Source organism: Marmota flaviventris, chromosome 2 (assembly GCF_047511675.1).
Source record: "Marmota flaviventris isolate mMarFla1 chromosome 2, mMarFla1.hap1, whole genome shotgun sequence".
In the NCBI taxonomy this organism is placed as follows: Eukaryota; Metazoa; Chordata; class Mammalia; order Rodentia; family Sciuridae; genus Marmota; species Marmota flaviventris.
This window is the reverse complement of record NC_092499.1, coordinates 202841613-202864325: the sequence shown is the minus strand read 5'-3', so window position 1 is coordinate 202864325 and position 22713 is coordinate 202841613.

Sequence of the window (22713 nt, the reverse complement as noted above, 5' to 3'; positions counted from 1 at the left end):
CCGGCTGGAACTTGTCACATATTGTAAGACCAGAAAACATTCTTTACAACAGGCACCGTGTGCCTGCAAAGCTGTAGTCTGTTACTAAGAGGCTAAGGAGCGTGGTGGGGCTTCCAGCAGCCTGAGACTCAGTGGTCCCCCAGCCAGGGTTCTGCACACAGCAGGCTCACGTGGCCTGGAGGTGGACGCTAGCCAGCCAGCTGGCAGCTCTCAGCAGAGCAGAATTGAAGGATTTCTTCCTCCGGTTGGGGCCATCTCTTCCCCCTGCTTGAGGTAGGACCTGTGCTGACCTTGGTCTCCTGAGGTGCCCAGGCCTCCTGCTGCCCCAGGTCTGCACTTGGCCGCAAAGCCATGTGTCAGGCTGTAGGGTGCCTGCACAGAGTTCCCTGCTCCATGCCACCACTGTCAGGTAGGACCATAGCGGCCACCCCTGCCACTGAGCAGAACACAGAGGGCATAGCTGGTCAGTAGGGAAGGGCGGGAGCTGCATCCTGCAAGCCCCCTGGGGCTGACCATGCTTTGGCCCCCTGTGGGTTTCTAGGTCTGTCCCTGGATCCTCCTGACCCTGGTCCCCACCAGGCAGTCACACTTTGCTGTCCCCTGTCTCTTTTAGGCAGCCATAGGGAACAAAGGCCACAGCTTGTTGTGTCAGAGCTGGACAACTGGGAACAAACAGGGCAGGGGTGATGTTGGGGGATCAAGGCCCAGAGACCCTCTTCTCAGGGCAGCAATGAGCCTGGACCACTGGGTGAGGCAACCATGCTCTGCTCAGGCACCTCCCACCCCTCGGCCTGTCTGCCCACCCTGTGTCCACACGGGCACCTCCTGCCTGTTGGCCAGTCTTCCTGTGCTCTTGTCTGCCATGCCCCTCCCTCCTATGTGGCCCCTGTCAAGCCCTCTGGGTTTTGGTGGACCTAAGATGTGAGCTCCGTGGTAACATGGATGCTCCTGGGTGCCCGAGGGTATCTGTCTGCACAAACATGCTGCCCTTTCTTGCTGTGACCCCGTATTTCACCTAGACTTCTGGCACTTGTCCCCAGGGCCCCTTTATGACAGGGAACATTTGCAGATGCCTCCAAAGTGCTTGAGGCTGAAGAGGACATGGGGTCTACGGGCACCTGTGAGCATCTGGGAGGGCAGGAGTGGGCAGGAGGGACAGAGGAGTCACCTGCCCATTGAACTTCTTCAGGGATGAAGGGCCTCTGGAGCTCAGTCCATGCCCAGGATTCCCACCAGGGGGCAGTGCTTGCCTACAGAGGGGCTCCCCCAAGAGCAGACCTCAGGACCTGCCCTGCAAAGAGGCCGTGTTTTGGCCTTCCCACGACCTTCTGCTTCTTGGTATTCAACCTGGCTCAGCAAGGTGGGCATGGTGTGGGCATCCACACAGATCAGTCTCAGGGCCCCGTCTCCTGACCACTGATGAACCTGGAGCAGGGCCAGGGGCCAGAGGAGGAGCCCAGGGCCTCGCGGGCTCACAGACCCCCAATGTGGGGTTCCTGTGGCCCAAACCTGCCAGGGTCAGCCTGTCTGGCTTTAGGACAGTCTTGAACCTGGACCCTCAGAATCTCAAATGGACCTAGGCCAATAAATGTGCAATGCAGAGAGCCTGCCTCATCAAGAGCCAGGTCCCGGAGGGCACCGCGTGAGGCCAGCCTGATTCCAGACGGTAGCAGCAGCATCTCTGGGGCAGCCCTGTCCTCAGCCGTACCTTGATTTCAGCCTGGAGAAGGATGGGGACCAACTTGGGGGAGGGATCGAGGTGTCCTGTGACCTCGGAGGCCCTGCTGCCCAGGGGAATGGTGATGGTTTCTTCCAGAAGCTCAGGAGCCTGTGTCCCTCACTTCCTCCTGGCCCAGCTCAGATCCCTGGAGAAGGCCAGCGGGCAGCTGAGCTGACCTGGTCTGCCGTCCTTTCAGCACTGAAGGCCTCATTCCTGCTCTGGAGGAGCCCGGGGGTGACCCAGCTCCTACTCCTGGAGTCCTCTTTTGTAGGACCAGTTTGGGGTGCAGTTGGATGGGAGTGGAGGTGGGCAGAGGTGCTGAGAGATTCTATATGGGGTCAGCACCTTATTCTCTCCCATGGGCCACTCCTTCCCACTGCATGCCCTGGGATACTCTATCCACCTTGACCCTGTCCTCTTTGTGGACCCTCTGCCCTGCTCCACCACGTGCCCAGCTCCGGGCTGTAGACCTCTGGACATGTGGATTCGCGCAGGCCATCCGGGCTGGGCACGGAGGAAGGCCTAGGGTCCAGGCCTCCCTCACCCTCACAGCTGAGCAGTCTTGGGATCATCTCCTGTGCTTCCTGGGCTCACGCCTGCGCACTCAGCCCTGCAGTCGACTTCTGTGCCCACCGGGCCTCCTGCAGCTGCCATGATGCAGTACCACTGAGTCATAGAAAAGGCCACAGCACCCATCTGCTCAGTTAAGGAACTGGAAACTGAGGTCTGAGAAGCTTGATGACTGGGCCCAGGCCGTGTGCGGGCAGAAGCCAAGAGCCAGGGTGGCGTCTTGGCTCTCTGTTCCTGGGCAGACACAGAGTACCACCAGGTCCTTGGAACCCTGTGGGGTCAGGCACCATGCAGCAGGTGTGTGCCCTCCATGAGACACGGGACTTTGAGGAGAAGAGGCCTCCGGGGGAGCCTTGCCAGAGTCAACCCAGGGATGAGCAGAAGGCCCCAGGCTGTGACCTGCAGGCTGACCCCTCCTCGCTGGCTTGGATGCAGCTGAGTTTCTTCTGTGATGCAGGAGCTGACCTTCTGCACCACATCTCGTGCTGTCTGCGTCCAGTCTCTTCTGGGTCCTCCTCCACCTGGTCACATCCCCAGTGGTCCCCTTCAGTGACTCCTGGGACTCTGGCATTCTCCCTCTCTGAAGCCTTCGGTGGCTCTTTCTTGCCCACAGGGAAAAGTACCAATCTTCGACCCATATCCAGATGTGCCATCCCTTGCCACGCCTCCCCTCCTCCCTACCTTCTTCTAGAATCTTCCTGCTCCTTCAAGGTTCACCTCAAACCCTGTGTCCCCTCTGCAGCTCTCCTTGACCCCTCCCTCCTCCCTGAGGGTTTTTTTGCGTGTGACCCCATCCTTCCAGCTGGGGTCAGGTCCTGGGCTCCCAGGTTCAGGAACTCGCTGATTGGGGAAGACCAGGGAAATTCTAGAATCCAGGCATTGGGTCCTTGAGAATTTCCACTCAGTGGCAGCCATATCTGTTTTAATAAAATGTGAAAATATTTGAAAATGAAATGAAACCTTGGGTTCAGTCCTCAGCTGTAAAAGGGAAACTGGCTGGAGCCACCCTGGGTGGGGACCTGCCAGGCCTGCAGTCAGCATGGAGAAGAGCACCCAGGCCTCCATCATGGCTGAGCACACACAGGAGCACCTGCTGCATGCTTTTCCTGGCATGGGGAGGGGGTGAGGAAGGGAGGAGGCAAGGCTCCGCCTGGCAGGCATTGTGTTGTGTGGCTGCTGGATCCCTTCCTTGGCCACCTTCAGCCCTGGGAGGAGGGCTCAGCCCACCTTCTGCACATCCCAAAGCCCTGCAGAAGGCCCTGCTGAGGGCCCTCCCCACACCCCTGAGCGGCCCCAGCGTACCCCATGCAGTGGCTGTGGTCCAGCCCAGGAGCTGGAGAACACAGCTCGGCCCCCGCTCCACCGTGGAGCTAGACGGCGGCAGCTCCCCTTGACATTCAGAGCTGCGGAGGCTTCTTGTGCACACTCGCTAGCCTGGCATTTGCTTTGGGATGGATTTGTGCCACTTCCTCCCTATTGCTGGCAGGGAACCCAGGTCCTCACTGCTCAGGTAGCGAGTGCAGGATGGCCCATGTCACTGCCCGCCTGCTGAAGGAGGCTGGGGGCTCAGGTAGGGTGCAGAGCCCTCACCCCACCCCAACCTCTGCCCTCACCCTGACTTAGGGCTGCTGTGCCCAGAAGGGCTCAGCTCCCTCTCCTGCTCAAAACCTTGCTTGGGTGGCACTTCCCCCTTGAAGTGTCCCTGGCTAACCCTTGTCACTGGGCCCCCTCTCCTGATGAACTCCAGCCAGGCTCTGCTCCTGGCTGTCTCACAGAAGTAACCTGTGTGGGCTCCCTGAGGGCAGGGCTGCCTGGATCCCTCCTGGGCACCAGCACCAGTACAGGTTGGCACCCACCAGCCCTCATGGCCCAGCCCCTGGAGCATCGTGAGCCACCATGTGACCCAGGCACAGCCACTCTGCCTGTCAGGCCCCAGGGCCAGGCGAAGTGTGCCCTGGTCCCTGCATGAGGCAGTGAGTGCAGAACGGCTGCTTGCTTCTTCAGGGGGACAGAAGGGCTGTCTGTCTGCAGACACTGCCACGCCCGAGGCCCAGCAGTGCTGGTGCAGCTCCCATCCCCCGAGGCCTGCCCTCCCCTGGCTCCTCCCCCACATCAGGCTGCCCTTCATGTTACCCTGAGAAAACTGGTTCTTTCCTTGTCCCAGGAGAGGACCTGCAGCCGCGAGGTAAAGAAACCCCCACCGTGCCAAGGAAGCAGGCCAGCTGCAGCCTGTCTACTTGCTTACCATGAGTGTCAGACGGCACCTTGAAGGTCGGGTGCTCTTCGTGGAGGAGCAGACTGGCAGGGTCCTGGGGTCCATAGGTCAGGGTGGCTGGGGGCAGGGAAACTTCTGGCCACCCATGCCTGCAGGTGTGGCCTTGGGTCAGCTAGGCAACCCACAGGGATGCAGGTTGAGATGAGGAACTCAGTGTGGTTTAGGTTTCAGTGTCCCTGTGCTAGACCCCCCAGAAATAGTCCAGGGGGCCGTGTGGGGCAGATGCCACACTCCTCCTCTGCAATGCAATGCAGAGGCCTGCTCTCTGTAAGGCTCTGTCCCACAGCAAGGCCCCCAACCTCTGTGCAAGGCCCCACCCTCCACAGCAGGGCTGCTCCCTCCACATTAAGGCACCCTCTGCAGCACAGGCCACGCCCTCCATAGCACAGGCCACGCCCTCCACACATGCACCCTCTGCAGCACAGGCCACGCCCTCCATAGCACAGGCCACACCCTCCACACCAATGCACCCTCTGCAGCACAGGCCACGCCCCTCCATAGCACAGGCCACGCCCTCCACACCAATGCACCCTCTGGCCCTTCACATGAAGGCCCTGCAGCACAGGTCTCCCCCCTCTCCAGTGAGCCAGGTACTCCAGAGGTGGGGCCCATAGATGGGGTCTCTGCTCAGAGGGCTGCCAGGGATTGGCCTGGGCTGCCCTCTGAACCCCCTGCTGGTACTTTCCCAAGGCGAGAAGCAGGACAGAGGGGTGTGTCTGCCAGCCAGCACTCACCCTACTGGCCTTATGAGGTGGGTGGGGTCTGCCTTCCTTCCCCTCTGCCTGGGTGGCCCTCCTGGGCAGGCCCTGGCTTGGCCTCCAAGTCCTGGGGGGCAGAGGGGCCGTCTGGCGCTGTCTCTGGTCTGTGCCATGTGCTAAGAGTTGGTGGGCAGATGGCTCCCAGGTGGCTGGAAGCTTGGATCATGAGTGGGTATCAGTTTTTGTACGATGCTTTTTTCTAAATCATGGAGAGATGATTTTTTCTTCTTTGGTCTGTTGGTGTGTTGAGTCACCTCCAAGGCTTTCCGAAGTTTAACCAGTGGAATCCTTGTGACGTGTTATCTTTGTATATATTGCTGGCTTCAATAGGCTAAAACTTTTTTGAGGACTTTTGAATTTTGCTCTGTTGGGTCAAGGCTGGATATCAGGCCGTGAGTTGAAAGTGTTTCTCTTCTCTTTTCTGAAGGCAGCAGGTGACGTTGGCGTGCTTTCTCCCTCGTACTTTACAATTTACCAGTAAAACAAGATGGACCCACGTCGTCTTTCAGAAGGCTCTGAACTGCGAGTTCGACTTTGGTCTCCCTCAGAGCGTCGGAGCTGTGTCTTTCCATCCCTGATAGAGGGTCCCTCTTCCCCTGCTCTCCCCGTAATGATGGTGTCAATGGTGACATCTACCTTTCATTTCTAATATTTGTTTTTTAAAACAGTGGTCAGAAGCCCGACCTAGAGGCTTAGCAGATTTGTTTTCCAAAGAGCCAGGTTGCCCGTCGCCTGCCCGTTGGCTTCTGTCTCTCCACGCGCCCTTTCCTCTAGCTTTCCACACGCAGCTTCCTCTCCGCTTTAGTTTTTCAGTTTCGTTAGACGGGAGCTCAGCTTCTCTGGAACGCTACTTCCTCCCTGATGTGACCATTTAAAGCTACAAATTTCCCTCTATAAACCGCTTTACCGCCTCCCACAGATTTTGATATGTTGTTCTTTTCATTTTCAGTTCAATTCCAAGTATTTTCAAATGTTTTTTGAGATTTCCTTTCATGGTTTATCCTGAAGCTGCTACTTAACCTCGTTTGATTTCCTACTTTAACTCCCTTAACTCCGGAGCCCGTACTTAGTGTGATTTCTGTCCTCTTAAACTGGCTGAGGTCTATTTTGTGACCTGTGCGTCTTGTGGAGTGCACTGGGGGTCTGGGTGGCTGCCCTTCTCTGGCTGCAGTCAGGTCAGGCTGGTTCCAGTTCAGGTCCTCTGGGTGTCACCAACTTCCAGCCAGCTGTCCTGTCACCTGACGCTGGAGGTTGGACTCTCTGGCCACAGCCAGATCTGTTAGCCCTGCCGCAGGCCTCCTGAGATCATCCTGTGTGTCCCGAGACAAGTCAGGTGTGCACACTGTGCGGGCCCCTGCCCTGCTGATGCCCTGCTCTGGAGTCTGGGCGACCCTGACTTCTGGCCCGGTTGGCCCACAGTGCCTTCCTCCACCCTGTCCCTCGGGGCTCTCGTCTTGACTTTAGAATCACAGTCTTCAGGCCTCGCAGCTGGTCTGGCTCCTTCCCCCCCCCACCCCCCCGTCTGGCCATCTCCTGCTTCCCACTGGTGTCTCTGCCTTGACAGGTCGCACCGGTCAGCATGGTGCTTGTTCTTTTGGTGGTCCCTCGGCCTCTGCTTCTGTCCTTCTGTGCTGAGTACAGCCTGTCCCTCCTCCACGACTCTGTGAGCTGCATCCCTGCATGTTTTTGGTTACGTGTTATAAACACAGGACAAGTTGCTTCTGCTCTTGCTTTGCACCATGGGTCACCTTCTAGAGCACGTGTGAGCAGGTCTTTAGAGAAAGATGTCATCCTTGTATTTCGTTGGGTAATTCTGCTGACTGTCAAGTCCGGGCTGATCTCTGCTGGTTCCACCCCAGGGGCTCTGGGTGGTCCTCATGCCCCTGGGTCTGAGGTGTGGCCTGGGGGGCCTGAGTCCGGCTCCTGCACATCCTGGGGTGGTCCTCACCCTCCCCGGCCTCTCTGGTCTCCTCCATCTCTTATTTGCTGTTTGTCTCTGACTTTGGAAGCGGCCTGGCCACTGTTCCTCTAAGGAGTCCCTGCCCTTCTCCCTCAGCTCTGGGCTGTGCTGAAAATCCAGGTGCTGGGTGCTGTGCTGCTGGTCTGCCTTGGGTTCTCGGCTCTCTGGGTGGCTGGTTCTACCTATTGTGTGCTGAAGGCTCTTCCGGCCTCTGCTGGGCTTTTGTTTGAAGAACTTCCATCTGGATCTGTGGTTTCCGCCTCTCTGCTGAAATTCTCGTGTCATCCCACACACTGTCACATATCTGCACGCACTGTCGCATACCTGTGTGCACTGTCATATGCCTGCACACACTGTCACATATCTACACGCAATGTCACATATCTGCACGCACTGTCGCTTACCTGCGTGCACTGTTGCTGCGCGCACTGTCACATGTCTGCGTGCACTGTCACCTGTCTGTGCGCACTGTCACATATCTGCATGCACTGTCACCTCTCTGAGTGCCCTGTCACCTATCTGCGCACACTGTCACATATCTGTGTGCACTGTCACATATCTGCACATTGTCACATATCTGCACACACTGTCACCTGTCTGCGCAGACTGTCACATATCTGCACACTGTCACATATCTGCATGAGCGCTGGCGCGCTGCTCATGGCTATGTGCCTGGCGGTTCTGTCCTCTGCCACATCTGATCTGGTTTGATCATGGCTCTGCCTCTCACAGTGTCCTCCCTGCCCCTCGTGGCTCTTGGTCTTGTGGGGAACGTTAGGCTGAGGGAGCAGTCTGCATGGTTGGTGACAAGTGGCCATCCTTCCCAGGTCCTGAGAGCAGGTTCTGTTGACCAGCTCTGGAGTTGCTGGGCTGAGGGCTCCCTGAGTGCACTTCAGCCAGTGCTGTGTCTGGATGTGGATGGCTTTCCCATTCCTCAGTGTCTTCTCCTTGGTTTTGTGTTGTTTTGTTTGTTTGTTTTGGTCCCTGTTTGCCTTGAGCAGAGGGTGGGGAGTGTTTTCTGACATTTCAGTGTGCTCTGTCTTAGGGGAGTGCCGCTCCCAGGGTCTGCCCTCCACTTTCCTCCCTGTGCTCTGGGGTGGGTCCCCTTCCCTGTCCCCTTTCCCCAGCTGCAGTGTCCTCCTGCACCACCCTGAGGGGCAGCTTCTGCAGCTCCTCCCCTCCCATGGACTGAATTCCTGCCTCACCAGGCCATGGGGCCTGGATGTGGACTCATTTTGGGGAGGCTGCTTCCTCTTCTACTGCACCAGCAGGAGGATCCTCTGGATTTCCCTGATCCTTCCCATGAGCATACAATGAAGCCATCCTAAATCTTCCTTCCCAAGAAGTTTCACAGGGCTACCTGAGCCCAAGCTCGGTCTCCAGCGTTGGTTAGTTTAGCTGAGTCTTCCGGCTGGCTTGTGGCATCCAGCATGTGTGTGGGTGGCAATGCTCAGGCCTGTTCCTTGTGCCAGCAGCCTGGACTCCATGACACGGCAGTGCTGGGTGCATGATTGTCCCAAGGTCTCAGTCTTCTGCGGGGTGGGAAAAGGCATGGATGTGTGGGTTTCTGGTCTCCCCTCAATATGAGGTTGGAGTGATGATCTCTTCAGCTGCACACTGGGCTGAGATTGGGAGTCTTGCTTTTGTCTCTGAAGGACGATTTTCTGGGTATAGAATTCCAGGTTGACTTTTGTTCCTTTCTGGTATTTTAAACTTGTGGCTCCAATGTTGTCTGGCTACATTGTTTCTGATGAGAAATATGCAGTTATCCTTTACTCCTGTGTGTCTAACCAGGCTTTCCCCACCTCTAATTGCTTTATTAACTGATTTTATTGATTTTGCTTCATTTTGTTACTGATTTTGAGCAATGTGATCATGATGTGTCTTTGCATGGATTTAGTTATGCATACGTCTTGTGATTAGAATGCATTAAACATTAAACTTGGAAACTTTTGGCTATAATTTTTTTCAAGTGATTTTTTTCCTTCTCTCCTGCTTTGAGGACCACAGTATACTATGCCACTTTACGTTGTCTCACAGATCACGAATGCTCTTTTTACTTCCTAAAAAAATCTCTTTTCTCCTGTCTTCAAGTTCACTAAGCTTTTCTTCTGCGGTGTCTACTCTGCCATTGATCCTGTTCATTTTCATGTTGGCCTCTTGGGTGCTTTTTCCCCTCTGGAAGTTATGTATTTTTTTTTCTATATTTTTTCATGTCTCTACTTAAGTTTTTGAGTAAGTTAAATATGCACATAAAAACTTTTAAATATTCTTATCTACTAATTCTAACAATTCTATCAGCTTGGGGTCAGTCTCGATTGATTCTGGCTCACTTTTTTTCTGTTTCTGTTTTTTTTTTTTCCCCTCATTCCTGGTAATCTTTGATTTAATGCCATAAATTGTGAATTTTAATTTGGTGATTTTATTGGTGTGTGGGTATTTTTGCCTTCCTAGAAATGGTTTTGACATTTGTTGTGGGCAATGTTATGTTGTGATTTGGGATACTTTGAATTTGGGGGTCTTATCTGGGGGACTTGTTCATGAGCAACAGATCAGCATTTACTCCTAATCATTCCTTACTATTGAGAACTCAGCCCAACCCTCCCCTTCTAACTCTGCCCGTGCCCATGAACTACAGGTCTTGCAGTCTGGTGGGAAGAGGCCCCTGGCCCTGTGTGAATGCCCCGTCCCATCCTTTGGATCCCTATGGGGTGCATCCTGGGCCTTGGCCAGCTCCAGGGCACATGCAGAGCAGGTGTCTGTGGTGCGCTCTGCCTGGTGTCTCCTTGGAGGCCCGAACCTCCTCTCCTCCCCATTTCCACCAGCTGCCTTGGCTTCTGCAGAAGCCAGCTCTGCCTCCTCAATTCAGGAGCTCAAAGGACAAGCTGGGTGACCTTAGGGTACACCCTGTTTGCCGTCTGTCTCCCAGAGCCCCTGTCTTTCTCCCATGGCCCTGGTGTTCCGTGCTTTGCTGGTTGCTCTGGTGGGAGGTGAATCTGGCCTGCTAGTGCACTTTGGCCAGTGCCTCTTGAACTCACAGTGATGCCCTTTGTTTTTCCTCACACCAGTTCAGGGGGCTGAGCACCTGCCCAGCCCCCTGGAAGAATCCCACCCATCATGGGGTGTCCTGGATGTCGAGCAGCCAAGAGCCATGGTGAGTGTAGGGATGGGGTGGAAACAGGGTGGGTGGGGTTCAGTTACCACCAGGGCTGAACAGAGAAGGATTTGCCCAGCTCATCCTGCAAGACCTTCGGGGCTGCCCATGGCTGAGGAGGCTGGGGAGGAGGCCACTTTCTGGCCCTTATGGTTAAGGAGTGGCCCTGCCTTTAAGTTCACTGCATCAGGTTGGGACATGAGCATCTCCATCAAATCATGTTAAGTTGCCTTAAACCCACCCTTTCTGGCCCAGTGCCCCAAGCTCACGAGGGAGATGGCCCGTTCCCAGAATGAGCACAGGGTGACTGCCCCCAGCCTGGGGCACCAGTTGCTATTCCTGCTGGACAAGCTCACCCTGCTCTGCCGCACGTCCCTCCCCTGCCTCCCTCTGCTCCCTTCCCCCTCACTGAGCAACAGAGCCCCAGATCTCAGAGCCGAGGTATGTTACAGCTGCCACAGTCTTTGCCAGAATAAATCCTGCATCGCTCCAGAGAAGCCCACCCACCTTCCTCTGGCCACGAGGCCCTTCCCCTTCTGGGGGCCAGCTCACCTGTATCTCCCAAAGTCAGGGGTCAGCCCTTCCCCTTCAGGAGGCCACCTCACCTGTGCAGGAGCCTGGAGTGTCACCTCTGTCATCTGGCGTGTTTGCCCCTCCCCTGGAGGGCAGAGGGCCTCCACTCACCTGGCAGGTGTTGACACTGGCTTCACCTCTGTGTGGAGCACAGAGAGAGCCTGACCTGCTTCTCCAGGGACGCCTGAGTGCGGCCCACAGACCCCTCCTGAGCAGGCAGGGATTGGATCCGGGGCCCACCCTAATCCAGGATGTCCACCTGCAGATCCCTAGCTTAACCACAGCTTCCAAGATCCCATTTCCAACTAGAGCCACTGTTATAGGCAGCAGAGTTAGGAGGCCCTGAGTGGGAGGGTGGGGCGCCTGCGGGAGGGGCTCAGGGGCTCACCATGCGGGTCGGGGCCGCCCAGGCTGAGCTGGGCTGTGTTCTGGAGCCCGGGGGTCGCCGCTGGGAGTGTCCTGAGCTGCCCTGGTGGTGGCTTGGCCTTGCCCACGGGCAGCGCTGCAGGTGCCTGGGGAGGAGGTGTGCCCCGGCAGGACCTGGGCACACAGGAGGTGCCCAGCAGACAGCCACTCCCCTTGTCCGCCTCCCCCATATCCAGAACAGCTCCTGACCCCTAGCTGGCACCAAAGCTTGTGAGACAACAGACTCGGCCCTGGCCTTCGGGTAAGCAGTGTGGGTGAGACCCTCACAACTGTCCCGGGCCTCGTGCGTCCCTTTCCCGGGAGCTGCAGCCACAGCAGTGTCCTGGAGACAGGTCTCTTCTCCTCGGTGGTGCCCATGGTTTTCCCAGGGTCTGGGTGGACCCTTTAGCTTCCAGCCAGGCTGGCCGCAGGCTGCTCTGCTCTGGGCCTCTGGGCTGTGGACACCCTGTGGAGGCCCATAAGGTGGATGCTTCCTAGAGCTTTCATAGGCTGGTGTCCTGAGGCCCCAAGAGCCCTGGCTGCCCTGAGGCACGGGCCTCCCAGCCCTTGGCTGCAGGGAGGCTGGGCAGGGCTGGCCTGGAGTGGCAAGGGAGACTGCAGAGGCGGGTGGCTCCTGGACCCAGCCCCGCCAGGCCCCTCTGCGTCCTGTTGGTCCTGCGCTCCGTCGCCATCCTGCGGGAGGAGGCGGCTGCAGCCCCACTGCCCGGGAGGTGTGGGCCGCGTCTCCCATCTCCTAAGCCCAGCACGTGCGGGGACAAGAGGACCCTCTCATCCTGAGACTCGCTTGAGCTGCACTGTGCATGGTTTTGTGATTAAACAAATCGTCAATTAGTTGGTCTCAAAGGAAGCAGCACAACAGAAGGAAGGGGGCAGCACGGGAACTGCGGCTCTTGCGGGAGGGCCAGACCCAGCCAGTCCTTCCCTCCAGGCGGTGGGCTGGGAGGGGCTGGGTGGCTGCTGGGAACACGGAAATGAATGTCCTGTCCTCCAGGCAGTGAGAAACAGCCAGGGAAAGGTTTTGTGCTTAAAAAAAAAAAAAAAAAAATTCAGCTGTGCGAGTCAGACAGCCTGCAGGACTGACAGCCTGAGACATGGCAACCTAGTCTGGTCACTGTGGAAGAGCCTGGCTAGACCTGAGGGTGTGGTCCTGCCTGCCTGCCACTGCCTGCTGGAAGAGGGGCCAGGAGGCAGGTGTCCAGCCATCCTGGGCAGCTAGAGGTGACTTCGGCTGCAGGACCCACACCCAGGGCAGCCCCAGCCCTGAGGGAAGGAGAGATGGGGTCAGGATGGAAGAGGCCAGGCCTGGTGACTGCACTGTGCAGCATCGGGGTGGGGGCTTGGGTCCTGCTGGCACCATGCATGTGTGCCCACATGGGGGATCTCTGGGGTCCAGGGGCTGCCGAGTGCACCAGTGGGTTAGCCAGCATCTCCCCAGGTGTAGACAGAGGGGACCTCTGGCCTCACACAGGTCCTCAGCCCAGTGCCACCCAAAGGAGCTTACCCAGCCCCAAGGGTGGCAGGGCCAGGGCCACGGGGTCTGTGCTGCCCCCTCCAGCAGGCTGCACCAGAGCTCAGACCTCCACAGAGCCATCCTGCAGGAGGCACCTCCTGTCCGGAAGCCAGAGGGCCCTCCACTCTCTGCTCCACCTTCCTTTCTGCCAGGGGCACCACCAACTCTCCCAGCATGGCCTTGGACAGGTGTTCACTCCTGGGGGCATGGGGGGCCCCTTACAGGGAGACTGTGGCCAAGATCCAGATGTGAAGTCGGGGCTCACGGCTGTACAGCATGGCCCTGCATCCTCACCCAGAGGCGAGAGGCACCCCCAGCAATTTCCAGCAGATGGCATCGTGGGGACGGTACTGTGGTGCCTTGCGGTCACTGGCTGTCCAGGCTCTGCGGTGGACCTGGAGCTGGGGCAGGCTCGAGGTCTCCCTCCAGCATGTCTGCTTTGCAGAAGGGGTGGCCAAGTGTGGAAAACACACCTCACGATAGGAGTCTGTTTCCTCCGTAGCCTGAAACCGATTGTCCCATCTGAGCCAAGTCAACACGGGGCCCACAGGCCTGAGTTCTCCCCAGGAGCCTCTGTTCTTGGTGTCAGGACAGGACACATGTCCCCAAGGCAGCTCCAGGCCAGCCCTGCCCACTGAAGCGCCGGCCTGGGAAGCGCTCGCTCCAGCCTGGCTGGCGCATGGCCAGGAGAGGCCGGCATCACCGGGCGATAAGCAGGGAACCCAGTGGGCAGGAGCAGGCAGTGGGTGACCCTGGGCTCCTGCGGGAAGTGAAGAAGGCTGGCAGGGTGCCTGGCGCAGCTGCCTGACTCCGTTTCTCTGCACTGGCACAGTTGGGGGGGTGGGGGCAGAAGCTTGGCCTCCTGGGCTCACGACCACACACCCACCCCTTCTTTCTCTGATGAAAGCTTGGGGCTCCAGGGAAATGAGGCTGAACCTCAGGTGGGGCCGGCCCAGAAGCCTGGCATCGCACCCACCAGCCGCCAGCATGGGCTCCCCCTCTCCTGCTTCAGCCTCCCTGCGTGTAGCGTGGGGCGCTGGAGGCAGGAATGGAGCCCGGCCCAGTTCCACCGCAGGGCGGGCTGCACACACTGGGCCCCAGGCAGGCGGGTAGGAAGGTGGGGATTCGTGGAAGTCAGAGAGCCCCAGTAGCAGTGCCTGGGCCTCCGGGTCCTTCCCCGGGCAGCCTGGCTTGAACTCCCAGGGGCCCCTTCCTGTACAACTCCAGTGCCACCAGGGAGCCAGCAGGGAGGGGCGGCAGGGGCTGGGGCCACGGGCTTGGACATGATGACCTGAGCTTTGATTTTGGAGCAAGTCTGAACAAATGCTCCTTCCTGTGTCAGAAAATCCAAGCTGGGCCCAACAGGCGGGGCCAGGCTGCCCGCGGGGAGCCAACCTGCTGGGGACCAGAGGCACCATAGGCCTGGCCCACGTGGGGCTGTGGCAGAGGCGCTCCAGAGTGCAGGCACAAGTCAGGCGTTGGGGAGCCCAGGGGCTGTTGTGTGTGTGTCCCTGCCACGTGCTCCCCACCAGGGGCACCACCGCCTCGGTGGTCAGCACCTTGGAGAGCTCTCCCACACCCCACAGACGAAGGCTTCCCCACCTTCCCCCTCCCAACTCTTCCCACCTGCAGCTCCAAGCCAGGGGCCCAGATGCCACAGTACCCCCGAGGGTTTCCCCGGAGCCCCACGGTGCCCCTGACCTCCCCCTGCTCTTTGCCAAGCGTCAGCTGGGAGGGGACGGGACGGCCAGAACAGGGGAGTGAGAGTGAAGAGGAGCCAGGCCGGGATTGTGAAGGGGCAGTGGTCCCTGCTCCTCATCCCTCATGCAGTAAGCCCAGCATTTCTGTGGGCTGAGAAATCTGCGTCAGAAACAATGATTTTACCACCCAAACTTGGAACACGGAGCCTGGTGTGTCCGAACAGCACACTCAGCCACTACCAGCTCGGGATGGTCTAGATCGTGACCGAGAAGGTGCTAGAAGGCCGTGATGATGGCTTGCGGGTGAGAGGGGCCGCTGCTCAGGAACTGCTTCCAGAACCAGAGTCCACGCGGCTGCCCAACAGGAAGGGCCCCGCCAGCCACCTTCCCAGCCTGCCAGCTCCGTCCAGTGGGGGACAGCAGAGGGCCCTGCCTCTGGCCTCTAACCCAAGGACAGAGGGGTTATGGAGGGAGCGACTACCCCGTCTGTGAGGGCGCCTCTATTCTGGGGGACAGGGCCTCAAGTGCCCCATGAGGCCAAGAGCTGGCTTCTCACTGGACAAAGCCAGACCCAAATGCCTTTGTCACATGCTGATTCATAGGAGGGGGCCTGGCAGCTGCCAGTCAGCATGGGCCCTCCCACTGTGGCTGAATGGGAGGGTCCCTCCCCCGGGCCTCAGTCTCCCTGCATGTCAGATGGTGGCAATCCCACTGTAAGACTTACTGAGTGCAAGGTCAGGGTCAAGGGTGGGAGTCAGGGGCGGGGGACACGCTGCGGCCGCTGTTCTGGAGTCGTGGTCCTTCTCCCGTGGGCCCTGTTGTGGAGAATTCCGGTGAGGCCAGGCCTTTAGAGAGCCCACACAGTCTGATGAAATGTGATGGACAGGCACAGGCAGGTTGCTATGGAAACTCGCACAGGCTATTTGGGATGGGGGATGGGTCCCAGAGGGTCTCCAGGAGGGCGCTGGAAGATGAATGAGTTTTCCTGAGCAGAGCAGGGCGGGGTGAGGGCCTGGGGAAGCCTCCCATGAGATCAGCTGTCCACGTCCACACAGAACTGCCAGTTTGCTTAGAAACATCTGAGCAAAACCAACTGTCGGGCACAAACCTTGCTGTCTCGGGGCTGCTCCGGGCAGTGGAGACAGCCAGGGCGACAGCTGCTTACTGAAGTGTGATCTGTGAATACGTCTCCTGCTCCCAAGCCTGGGCTCCAGCTGAGGCCCTGGAGAAAGACCTGAGCTCTCCAGGGTTCCCAGGAATGAGCTGAAGGGAGGGGCCCCTCTGTCCCACCCTCCCCGGGGGGGCCGTGTCCTGGCCTCCTGGGGATCCCCAGGCCCTAGTCCTGGCAGCCACCAGGCGGGCTCTCAGAGTTCCCCTGCTCTGCACTGCAGTCCAAGTGCCCTGGCTGGCTCACCCCAGGTAGAGGGAGGGCAGTGGGCCCTCCCTTGTGTGCCCTTGGCCCGAGGGCCAGGGCCACCAGGCATCCTGCTGGGCTGGGGATGCTGGGTGACCTGCAGGACAAGGCAACAACAGCTGGGGCGGGGAGGAGGTCCTTCGGGAAGAGGCTCTCAGGGCACAGCCTCGGCCCCTGGCATCCCTGCAGGGACCTGGTGCCTGGGTCTTCCCCAGGCTGCTGGAGCCCTCGGCCTGCCACACCCTGTTCTCTCCCTTAGGCACCTGTGATGTGGAGCCCTGACTTCAGGAGAGGGGCTCAGGACAGAGGCTCTGTGGGCACCTGCAGAGACCCCAGGGGGTGTTCACAGCAGGGCAGGGCCTCCTTGTCAGGACTCCAGTTTCTCTACCCCTCCTTTTCCTGGGGAAGCCCTCCCCCCTCCAGCTGGTCTCCAGCCACGGGCAGAGCAGGCTCTTCTGAGGCAGGTCTGTCCTGAGCACAGCTCACCTCTCCTCCCTGGGACCCTGCAGTCCAGGGTGGAGCCGGGAGCCTGGCCAGGGTGGGGAGGGCTTGCTATCCTGCCTTCCCACTAGTCTCCCAGCCTTCTTGCATATTCTCACATCTTCTGCCTGGAATCCTCTTTTAAATCTCAACAGTATGGGCTGCAGGTACACAGACCTTCAGAGGAGGCCAGAGCAGGCAAGGTCACCAAGGTCACCTCCTTTGCAGTTTAGGGTAGTTGTAACAAGACCCTCCCAGTCCTGGCCTCTGTCCTTGGACTTCCGTCCGTGGGCCTCTGCCCTGTGCCAGCAGTAGGTACTGGCTGTGGCTTGCACAGGTGTGGGCCCCTGAAGTTACCCTCGGTCCTGCATGCTGGGATGCTTGGGGTGATTACTGCGTATTCTCCTGGCAAGGCATGGACAGGCCTGCTGCAAAAGTTGGCTGACACAGACCTGGCACAGATCCCTCCAGGTGCCACCACCCTGACCACTCTGCCTGCTTCTCACTCCTGGCTGACCTTCTGGAGCACACAAGGAAGTTGGCTTGGGGTAACAGTTTCATGCTCTGAGGGAGGCCTTTAAGAGGGAAAAGGAGGACCCAGGAGTGGGTGGCCTGAGAGCCAAGTGGGGGAGCCGGATGGCTGGCCCATCAACCTTGCATCCCTGTGGAAGGTGGGAGTCCCACTACGGACTGAAACCCTCGCTCTCTCCTGGGCTCCCGGCCTCAGGGTATCCTGCAGCCCAGTCAGTGTGTGCAGGGCACTCTGCCCCCAGGGCACCTCCAGCACTACCTGCACTTTAGAGCAGCTGATAGATCTCACTTTATCAAGATCTACATCTGACCGTAGGCCACTTGTCCAGCGTGGCCTATGGACTGCCCAAGCATCCCTGGAACATGCTGTCCTGCACAGAAGCTGCGATCTGAGCACCACACTGGTCTGACTAGGGTGAACCAGCTCTGGGTGGGCTCCAAAGCTGCTCTGGACACTGGTGACGGGAGAACTGTCTTGGAGACCCAGAGTTGCACAGTCCCTAGGTTGCAGAGGCTTATCTGCACTCTGTTGTAGTGCTGGGGTGTCACCTGGCGCGGTTGCAGGCCTTCAGTGTCATGCTGTTGCGTGGTGTTTCTGCTCAGCGCTACAGTGTTGTGCAGCTTGACAGTGTTACAGCACTGCAGAGTCACTCAGGTTTGCAGAGAGGCTGCACCCAGCACTGCATTGCAGGCACCAGCTCCAGGCCAGGCTGCAATCCGCTGGCGAGGAGAGGGGGGCTGGGCAGTGCCCTCTGCCCCCTGAGGGCTTCACTGTCCTCCAAAGAGCTTACACCAGGCATTTGCTGGTATGAACATCAAGGCAGCCGAACAGCCTCCCTGGGAGTCGCTTGGGTATTTCAGTCTGTATTCTCAGGTCTCAGCCTCACTCCTGAATGGGGCCCTGTGGGGTAGGGCACAGCCTTTCCCTTCCTGAAGCTAGAGATTGGGTCATTGCTAGTTCATGGGCAGGGTCACCTAAGAGCTGCCACCTACTGCCATCTCCCACTGTAGCCATTCAGGACAGGCCTGAGGTCACCAACAGAGGACAGTAACCAGAGGTCAGCAGCCATGGGGGAGGGGAGGGAGGCAGGGAGCTGGCAGGGATACAGATGTCCCAGTGCTGAATCGATGGTGGCCAGTCCCCCTCCACGGGGAGACTGGGATGGCCTCACTCTGGTGGGGGGTCCAGGAAGTTGGGGTGGGAGTGGCCTTGATCTCAGGTGATCCTGCTCACTGGCTCCCCTCTGCAAGATGCTGTGGGGCCACTCCAAATGATTTGCGCCTTCCATCCTGAAGCGAGAGGCTTTGATTGGTCAGTGTAGTGACCTGCACGTTGTCCTGGTCAGGACATTGAGGGCGTGTCTTCAGGTGTAGGTGTCACCCCTGGGGTTGAGCCATACTCACCTCTTCTTTTATAATCCCACCCCTTTGCCCTGTTTGGGATAGAATGTTCCATGGAAACACTCTTTGTGTGTCCCCTTCTCTTGCTCTGCCCTTGGGTGTGGCCTTCCTGGATGTCAGTCAACCTGCTGACAGCAGGCATCACGAAGCCAGACCCAGCCCCCTGAAACCTGACCCCTTACCTCATTTGAATGGCTTCTCCTCAATAAAAGGGGTCAGCATGTGCTCTCTCCATCTCTCTCTTTCTGTGGACCCTTGAGGTCAGAGGAGCCGTCTCAGCACCCCAAAGAAAAAGGTATCTCTGTCTCTGGTGTGGTTATTTTGCGCAGCCCAGCTCCCCTGGAGTGACCCCGAGTGTTTTCGTCATGAGGAACGGGACCAGATGCCCACTCTCCCTCACTCCTGCCCCGTGGGGAAGGTGTTTCCTTGCCACTGGGGCAACGTGCTTCCCCTCAGGAATCTCAGGCAGGAACCTGAGGCCAGCCAGTCCCCTCCTCTCCAGAGAAGCTCCACTTCAGACCCACCGGCCCTGCTCTGCCTTAGTGGGACACAGACCCAGCTTCCTGGGAATGAGCTGGTTTCAGGGACACATGGTGCCCCGTTGGTAAGGGGGTGTCACAGCTGGTGGCAGTGACCCCTCAGTGAGCCTCCTCCTCTCCACCTCTTGGGCAAAGGCCATGCTACTCAGAGCCAAAGTCCTCCTGGGTACTCTGTGGCATGTGCCTGCAGGACACAGCTCCACTGGCCAGCACAGGACCTGAATCCTGACACAGAATGTCCAGGGGAAGCCAGGTCTGCCACCCAAGCCCAGCTCTCAGCCACTCCCACCCCACATGTTCCCCCCCCACCAGAGACTGCAGTGCCACCTCTCCAGCACCACAGGGGGACTGGCCACCATCCAGTAAGCCCTTCCCAGATTCAGCCCTGGGACATCTGTATCCCTGCCAGCTCCCTGCCTCCCTTCTGTGCCCCTGAGTTGCAAGGAAGGTGACACAGGAAAGATCAGCACGGGGACCCTGGCCATTTGTACTGCACTTGATCTTTCCTCCTCCTAGGCTCCTGCTTCAAAGAACGCGATCGATCTCCGACACGGAGCGCGGGTCTGGAGGAGTTCTGGTTACAAGTAGAGCCTCCTGGAGAGGCTGGAATTGAAGGACACAGCAGCCCCACAGAGGGAGATGGGCATCGTGGGGCCTTGGCTGGGCCCGGAAGCTGGTCCTCCCCATGTCATCTCTGGTCTCCAGCAACCCCTCTCTGCAGACCCCTTCTGATCACCATCTACCAAGTCTCCCTGTCACTCAGCTCAAGTGTGGCTTGGGCTGCTCTGGTGCCAGTTCTGCTCCAACACCGAGTGGCCTTCCGTGGGTCGGCAGCCCGCAGCCGGGGGGACTTCTGGGCCTGGGACTTTGGCAGATCTGTAGCTGTGCAGCTCACCCGCTGCTTCCCCTCTGGCTGGCAGGCGGTCTTCCCTGATGCCTCAGCTAGGGCCTGGGTGTCCCCTGGGTGCCCTGAGGGCCTGGCACCGAGGGGCTTGCAGGTGTGCGTGCTGGGTCCTGGGGCAAGCTGTCTCTGCTCAGAATCCAGAGGCTCTGTGGGAGTTTCCGCCACAGCGTTTTCCCCTCAGAGGTGAGAGATGGGGCCTGCTTGGTGCAGTTCAGTCCTGGGGACCTCCTGATATCAGGCCTTCGACATGGACCAGTGGGGCGTGTGCTGCCGGTACCCGGTCTAAGCACAGCCAGTGTGATCGGGTCAGCCAGCATCTGCCCAGTGCTTACTAAACACTGGGCGAGGTGCTGAGCACTTTAAGCCCGCTTATCCCTCCCGACACCATGAAGGGATATCCTACAAGAAGGAAGAGGAGGAGTGGGAGAGGGGGAAGAAGAGCAGTCCTTAACACTGGGAAGCAGTCACACAGCCTGGAAAGCAGTGGGCAGGACTCTGACTTAGAACCTGGATGTGGCATGCTTTGTCTCTGGTTCATTTGGGGTGCTGTAACAAAGGCCCTGAGACAGGGTAAGTTATAAACACCACTTATTGCTCCAGTTCCAGGGGCTGGAAGTCCAAGATCCATGCTTCCGTGGACTCCAAGACTGATGACAGCCTGTTCCTCAGGGTGCCTTCTGTGCACCCTCATGTGGCATGGGGGGGACAAGCTCCTCAGGCCCCCTCCTAGGGCACAATTCCCAGGCGTGAAGCTGGCCTGCGCTGGCTCTAGTTGGGGGGTGGGGCATGCCCACCCCACCTCCCTGTAGACAAGCAAAACCCGGGAAAGACCAGAAGCAGCCATTGAGAACACTGAAGGTGAACAGAGGAGGTGAGCTGGGGAGGAGGCTAAGAAGCAGAAACAGCTCAGATGCAGCCGCGTCTCTTCTCTCCTCTTTCCTCCTGCGTCTCACGGCTCTGCCTCGGGAACCTGGACCTGGAGCCACTGGCCCTGGACAGAGGAAGCTCTGGGACCATCCAGGCTCATTCAGGGTGGCTTGAAGGTAGTTTTTCCAAAAAAGCTCATGAAGGAGCTTGGTCCCCAGAGAACAGCATCAAGAGATGGTAGGGACTAGGGAAGGGGACAGGATTGCAGCCACTCAAAGGGTCATGTGGCTCTTGTCACTGTGTGCTCCTGGCCAGTGGGGGTCTCCATGAGCACAGCCCTGTGCCTGGCTCTGCCCTTCTGCTTCTCCGTGCTACGATGCAGGAGGAACGTTGCAGAGGACTGGGACTAAGTGGTGAGACAAATAGACCTTTTTCTGTAGACATCAGGCGGGCAAAGCATGCCTTTCCTCTCCCAGGTGTGCCCCAAGGCAAGGCTCAGTCCCAAAGGGACATTTCTGTGGCAGTGGTGATGGGAGCAGCAGAGCCACATGGGACCTGACTGAGAAAGGGGCCTGCATGGCCAGAGGGCCTGGAAATCCCAAAGTGGACACAACTGTGGAAAAGGTGAGACACTGGAAGGAGCCTAAAGCCCTGCATTTCCAGCCAGAGATCAGGAAAAGGGACTCCAGGAACCAGGGCGCCTGGAGAAGACAGGAGATGGGGGCCAAGGGAACCAGGCCCCACGCTGGGGACGAGCCTGGGACGCTGGAGCTGCACCGCTGTGCATGGACTGAAGTGGGCCAGGTGCCGTACGGCCTGGGAAGCCCACTGACCCTGGAACAGGGGCACAGAGGGCAGAATGGGACGTGGACCTGAACTACCTGTGCCAACTGTCTACTTAAAAAATCCTCCAGGAGATTTAAGAAAGACCCATGTTCATCACATGCTTTCTGAAATGTCCAGAACGCCATCTGTAATAGTCACACAGAAAGAATCAGGAACTTCTCAGTAACCTGTGAGGAAAAGACCACCAAGACCACACCTGGAGGGAACTGGGTGTTGGATCACCGAGGGCTTAGCAGCCTTCCCAGGCACAGGAGACGAGCTCAGCACTCTGAAAATGATTGGAAGCAGAGAACAGAAGCCCCAAACTGGAAAATACAGTGATCGAAATAAAAATCCAAAGGATGGACTCAAAGAAAGTGGATCACCGGAGAAAGAGTGGGCAGAACTGAGGGTGGACAACCAGAAATTACCCATCAAGAGTAAGGAAAAGACAAAGGAACAAAAAGAAGAGCCTCAGAGAGTGTGGGGAAATGTCAGAGGCCTGATGTCCCATCACTGGAGTCTCAAGGAAAGGAGAGAAAAAAATGAAAGCAATGATGCCTGCGAACCTTCCATATTTGAAAGACATAAGTTTACAGATCCAGGAAGCTCAGCAGAGCTCCTACAAGATAAGTGAAAAAGAAAACCACATTAATACACATCATAATCAGATTGCTAAAAATCAAAGATGAAGCAGCTACAGAAAAAGAGTCCGTGCTGCACTGATAAGTGACTCAAAGGTCTTCATTCCCATAGCAAGCCCGAGAGGCCCAAAGTCAGATCTGTTTTTTTGAGGGGGGTACTAGATATTGAACTTAGGAGCATTTGGCCACTGAGTCACATCCCCAGCCCTATTTCGTATTTTATTTAGAGAAAGGGTCTCAATGAGTTGCTATTGCCGAGGTTGGCTTTGAACTCATGATCCTCCTGTCTCAGCCTCCCAAGCTACTGGGATTACAGGTGTGCACCACTGCACCTGGCTCAGATTGTCATTCTTAAACCAGGAAAGAAAACAACTTTCCACCCAGAAGTCTACATCCCATGAAAATCAAGGCAAAACAAAGATGTTCTTACATGGAGAACCTAGAAAACCCATGGCCAGCTGA